Consider the following 6,746-nt stretch of genomic DNA (forward strand, 5'->3'; position numbering starts at 1 on the left):
AATAGTAGGGCTGTGTATGCACAGGGAGACAGCTCCGGGACAGGAGTGCATGAGAGGGAAGGACACAGGGAAGAGGTAACTATGGGGAGGAAGTGGGAAGAGAGCTGTTGCACTGTAGGAAATTGCAGTCAGTGTCCTGAGACAAAGTGAATGTGAACTGCTGTATGGAAAATAAATTTGCTCTGTAAACTTTCACCCAAATCACAAAAAAAAAAAAAAGAACCCAATGGCCCTCAACCGTGAATACACATTCCCACATGAAAATAAACAGGGGAGCTTTGAGGGGGAAAAAAAAAAAAAAAGCAAATCCTCAGTCCCAATCTTAGAGTTATTTAGTAAGGGGTCTGGGGTGGGGGCCGGGTTGGGAAACACTGGGCTAATCATATTGTAAAACAGCCCAAAAAAAGTGGCAAACTCCTCATCTCTTATTTCACATCCAAGGACAGAAATGCACAAAGATGAATTAATACAGCTGCGTAGTAAACTAAAACAAGATGGCTTCATAAGGTGTGGCCACGTGGCGAATGATGTGGTTCTCGAGCAATCAAATGTTGCTCACATTCCTGTGCTCTGCACACACAGGTCTCCATTCATCAGAACGGACTCCATGCTCTTCATACCCATTCATACCAAATGCAAATGAGTGTAATTGGCTTTCGCATTTTTTTTTTTTTTTAATCTGAGTTGGAAAGGTGAAGGATTCTGAACTCAATCATTTTAGGGTTTTTTTTTTGTTGTTGTTGTTTTTTCATTTTGTTAGAGAAGAAATAATAACACAAATAAGAAAATGAATCAAACAATGAAACAAATAACCCTGGTGGGAGTGCAGGCAACACTTCCACCAAACAGTATTAAACTGACCTCCAAACTGCAGCGGGTGGCCCTACTCTGAGTCAGGGCTTTGTTATGCTGAGGTTTTCGTTAGATAGCTTTTTACAAGGTCAGCATCATTGGGAAAGGTCAAGGTGCAGGGAGAGACTTGTATTTTTCCCATTCAACTCAGAGTAAGAGCAATTAACCCTTAAACTGGGCAACTGATTCCTGGCAAGTGGGCACTCCTATCTGATGCCTAGTTTTAAGCTTTAATTGGCACTAGGTGGTAAAGCTGCATTTTTGCAACAGTTGTTAGGTGTTGCTGAGTCGCCTCCGATTCACAGTGACCCCCAAGTACAACAGAAGGAAACACTGCCTGGTCCTGTGCCGTGTTCACAATCACTGACATGTGCCAGTCCAGTCTGGAGCGCACTGTGTGTTTTGGATTCCCTCCAACCTAGAGGCCCACTTCCAGTATCGTACTGGACAGTGTTCTGTTGTGATCCATCGCGTTTTCACTGGGTGATTTTCAGAAGTGGCCAGCCCTTTCTTCCTAATCTGGTTTAGTCTGGAAGCTCCGCTGTCTACCATGGGGGACCCTGCTAGTGTTCGTGACATAGCTTCCAGCATCACAGCAACACGCAAACCCCCATCACACAGCAACCTGACAGACAGGAGATGGCTGTGGGACCGTGCGCTCTCTACAGGAACTTTCTCCTCCACTCACTCGCCAGCTGTGTGACCTGAGACACTCCATCCTTCTCGGCCTGTTGCGTAGGTTGGAATCTTTCTAAAAGCAGATCGCCACGTCTTTCTCCTGCAGAGTGGCTGCTGGGTTCAAACTGCTGACCTTTTTATGCCACCAGGCCTCATACCTTACCTCCTGTATTAAACAGTAGGAATATTATCCAAGGTTCTTCCCAGGGTCGACTGCTCATCTGAGCAAATGCATAGCACAGCGCCAAGGACAGAGAAGGGGCTCGCTATCAATTCTCTGTTTTTCTAGAAATGCTTCTGTGAGATTATGGAAATGGGGCAAGGCTCAAACATCCTTGAGGGATCCTAGGCAGTTTTTTGTTTTTTTTTTCCTGTAAAGAGTTCAAAAGATTTGGTTTTAAATACAGTTCACAACTGTCCCTTCATCCTGGTTTTAAACACAGTTTACAACTGTCCCTTCACCCTAAGTCTTGTTGATTGGGTGAAACCGATGTGTCAAAGAGCACAATGTCACATAAGATCTATGTTTTTATCAGTCAGGATGGACTAAGTTATAGTGTAATAACAAAAAGTTGTGACCTATGTCATGCGTGATCAGTGCTACTGAGCTAAGCAAGTCACCCAGCTAGCTTCAAGGGGAGCATGCAATCTTGCCACGTGCCTCGAAGAACCAGAAACATTTGAAGGGAAAATCAGATTCACAGGGCTTGCCTAATTGGGAGCTCTGGTAGCATAGTGCCTAAGGCACTTGACTGTTAACCAGAAAGCTGGTGGTTCAAACCCACCAGCCACTCCTCAGAAGGAAGGTTGGGCAATCTACTTCCATAGTGATACTGCCTCAAAACCCAAGGAGGGGTTGCTATGAGTCGGGTTCGACTCCACAGCAGTGAGTTTGGTTTGGTTGGGGTCCTACACGCTATTGGCATTTTCCCTCAGTGGGGCCCAACCCCATTGCCTTCGAGTGATTCCAACTCAGAGCAACTCTGTAGGACAGAGTAGAACTGTCCCATAGGGTTTCCAAGGATGGGAATCTTTACAGAAGCAGATTGTCTCATCTTTTTCCTGTGGAGCAGCTAGCTGGTGAGTTCAAACCACCGACCTTTTGGTTAGCAGCCAGTGCCTTAATCACTGCACCACCAGGGCTCCCTAAAATAGTGGGCAGAGTTGTCCAAACTCAGTTAATGATGACCACAGGGGTCTTCCAGCTCACAAAGCATTGGTTACAACGATCAACCAACTTCATCCTTACAATAGTGATGGTAAAAATTAATCAAATAATTAATGGTGAGAGTTCAGTCCTGAAGTGTCAGCAAACGCCAACAAACACCAAGAGCTCCAGAGTTTGGACAACTCTGCCCACTACACTGAGTGAAAATGCCAACGGTGCGTGAGATGGGCAGTATGAATCTGCTGTTCACTCAAGACTTGCCGGCCTCCTGAAATGTGTCTTCTCTAATGACTGGCATTCTTGATCTGATAAAAGCTATTTCTCTTTTGCACGTGGCCTCGGAATGAACACCAACTCCACTGGTTCTCAGCTTAGGAACAGTGATCTGCCTTCCAATGTAGGAGAAAAAAGTGGCTGTTTCTGTTCTTGAAATAGTCCAGCATGCAACTCTAACACTACTTCTTAGGGAGATTTAATTTGGACTCTACGATTTTTGCCTTAAGGACTGACTTTAGCTTCTGACCTGTAGGTGACAGATGTGACTCCTCTTGATCCCTTTCTAAAGATGAGGGAAGGCTCAGAGGCTCAGCATTCAAGGTAACAAGGTAACAAGGACACCAAGGAGCTCAAAATCCCCATCTTAAGGCAAGTCCCTCTGTGAAGGGATAGCTTAGATGCAGCTCAAAGAGCCATGGTTCTCGTGACCTGGTCCTGGCTCAGTGTTTCAGCGACCTCTTCCACAGTGGAGTTGAAAACAATGGGAGGCAGGCAGCTATGAAATCGGCTTCATTTACTAGTGGTGCCTAAGGCACCTGACTGCTAACCAGAAGGCTGGCTGTTCAAACATACCAGCCACTCCTTGGAAGGAAGGTTGGGCAATCTACTTCCATAGTGACATGGCCTCAGAAACCCAAGGAGGGGTTGCTATGAGTTGGATCTGACTCGACGGCAGTGAGTTTGGGTTTTCTTTGGAAGACATTTGAGTAGCAGAGTAAGGCTGCTAACCAGAAGGCTAGAGGTTCGAACCCACCAGCCATTCCCCGGAAGGAAGATTGAGCAATCTACCTCTGTAGAGATACCACCTCAGAAACCCAAGGAGGGGTTGCTATGAGTCAGATCCAATTTGACAGCAGTGAGTTTGGCTTTTTGGTTTGTGAAACCTGTGACAGCCAGAATTGCACGACTGCCTTGTTCTTCTTCAGGTCTCACATGTTTTGTTTGCACCAGGGTGCAGTCTTACCACTTTTCCATGGCTCATTTTTAGTGGCAAATATTTGCATTTTCCTTCTCTGATGGTTTTCTGCATTGCACAGTTTCCAGCTTTTGCAGATTCTACTAGAATGGTTTATTATTTCCACTTAATTATGTCAACAGGGGGCGCTCTGGTAGCATAGTGCCTAAGGCATTTGACTACAACCTGAAGGCTGGGTTCAAATCCACCAGCCACTCCTCAGAAGGAAGGTTGGGCAATCTACTTTCATAGGGATACTGCCTCGGAAACCCAAGGAGAGGTTACCATGTGTCGGGTCCAACTTGACGGCAGTGAGTTTTTTGAGTTATGCCAATAGAACTCAAGTGAAATTTACTAAAGGACAGAAATTCAGCTGGTCCAAGTATGTCAATGCAGTGTGGTAAATTACTTACTGTGGCTTTTCTACCCATAAGTCTTTGTAAACTCCGAGGTGGGATTTTCTATGAGCAACTGAGGAGCTCCTGATTGCTGAAGTTGTCCACCTGGGTTATTTCTGTTGGGAGTGGCACAAAATGTTCTGGGAGTTTCCCAGGCTCTCTCAGGTGCTTAGAGTTCTGATGCTATGATTGGCTAGTTTGACCACTCTGCTGGGCTCAAAAGGAGGCCTCCTAGAGGCAGAAGTCTCTCTGACTGCTGCTTGAGGAAGATGTGCTGCTGAGAGACAGGCGCTCCTGCGAGGCATGTGCTGCTGAGAAAGAGATGGAAGAGACGCACATTGCTGAGTGAGACACCGAGGGACATGCACTGCTGGGGGAGAGACTGTGAGAGACTTGGCTGAGAGATGGTGGGCTGGGAGAGAGACTGAGCATTTTTCCTGAACTTGAATTGTAGCCTGGTGCTTCCCTAATAAACCCCGTAATCTGTGAGCTCTGTGTGGCCACTGCAGCGGATTATCAAACCCAGGAAAGGGGTGGTGGGTGCTTTGGGAGGAACGGTTGGACAAAGGGCTGGAGGGAGGCAGCGTGTCTGGCCTGGCAGGAATAGGCCTTATGCTAATGATGGTGATTCTGTCTTCCTCTTGTAGGATTAGAGGAGTCAGAACATGTGGCCTCCTTGTCTTTTTTGCAATTGGTGTCAGAATCGGTGGGGTTCCTTGCAGTGGCTCCAGACTCATAGAAGCTTGAGACTTTGTAAAAGAAAGAAGGGGCCTGGGAAGTGAAATTTTGGGTTCTTAGATGGTTACTTTGTTTGGTGGTACCTCTTAAAGGAGATAATTGATGCAGAGGCTAGGGCTTTTGGTTACACCCAGCCAAAGGCCATATGCATAGAATGGGACAGTAATCAAGGTGAAGAGATGAACCTGGAATGTCTTTAAAAGGATTGTGTTTTGGATTATGTGTTTATAATCCAACTTTATGTACTAAGGCTATTGAATGTTCTCTTACCTGCTTGTACATTAGAAACAACTATGGGGTGTAGATAACAGAGTGTGTAAGTCCGCCTTCAGCTAATACTTGATTGGATAAGTTAAAAGGGGAAATAGATGTGCGGTTAGAGGAGGTTGGGAGATGTGGCCTCCCTGCCCTTTTTGCAGTTGCTGCAAAAAAGACAAGGAGGCCACATGTTCTGACCTCCTCTAATCCCACAAGAGGAAGATAGAATCACCATCAATAGCCCAGAGCCTATTCCTGCGAGGCCAGACATGCTGCCTCCCTCCAGCCCTTTCACCAACCATTCCTCCCAAAGCACCCACCACCTCTCTCCTGGGTTCCATAATTCACTGCAGTAACCACACAGAACTCACAGATTATGGGGTTTATTAGGGAAGCACTAGGCTTCAATTCAAGTTCAGGAAAAATGCTCAGTCCCTCTCCCAGCCCGCTGTCTCTCACAGTGTCTCTCTCAGCAATGCATGTCTCTTGCATCTCTTTCCCAGCAGCACGCATCTCTCAGGGGCGTGTCCTTCCTCAGCCAGCAGAGAGAGAGTTCTGCCTCTAGAAGGCCTCCTTTTGAGGCTGGCAGAGTGGCCAAACCAACCAATCATAATGTCAGAATTCTAAGCACCTGGGAGAGAGTGAGCCTCCCAGAACACTGTGTTGTGGCAGGCCCAACAGAAATACCCCAGGTGGATGACATTTATAATCGGGAGCTCCTCAGTTGCTCATTCCACCACTGAGTTCACAAAGACTTATGGGTAGAAAAGCCATACTAAGTAATTTACTACATCGCAGTCAATATGTCAAGGGAAGCTTACTAAACTTTCACTCATGTGACTCCATCAATATATATTTATCTTTCTACATCTGTACAAATAATTCATTAGAAGTCACAGAAATAGGACCTCAATCCTTTTTCTTGATTTAAAGGTTAAATGGAGACTGGTCAACCTCTACACCCAGCAATTCCAAAGACATAATTTCAAAGATTTCTTGACACAAAACACCCAGGAATTAGAAGAAACTAGAACATGTCCTGAAGTGCATTGGAGAGCTTCCCTGTGGGGAATCCCAGCGGATGGGAATGGAAGGCGTAGACTGAAGGTTTGCACATGAAGCAGGACGTGACTCCCTGTATGCTTACAAGATTTGCCAAACGAGGCAAGAGTGGGACACAGGAAGGGCTGGAGGAGGACTGAGGATTCCACATAAAGCTGGGCTTTCAAAGGGCAAGCCCCAGGTGGCACAGGGGGATGACAATGAAGTTCGTGTCCGCACTGGCTAGACAGGTGGGTTGTTGTTGTTGTTGTTATGTGCCGTTGAGTCGGCCCCGACTCATAGCTACCCCTCCTTGGGTTTCCGAGGCAGTATCACTATGGAAGTAGGATTGCCCAACCTTCCTTCCGAGGAGTGGCTGGTG

The sequence above is a fragment of the Orycteropus afer genome, unplaced genomic scaffold, assembly GCF_000298275.1.
Source record: "Orycteropus afer afer isolate SDZICR_OR568_19922 unplaced genomic scaffold, OryAfe1.0 scaffold00346, whole genome shotgun sequence".
In the NCBI taxonomy this organism is placed as follows: Eukaryota; Metazoa; Chordata; class Mammalia; order Tubulidentata; family Orycteropodidae; genus Orycteropus; species Orycteropus afer.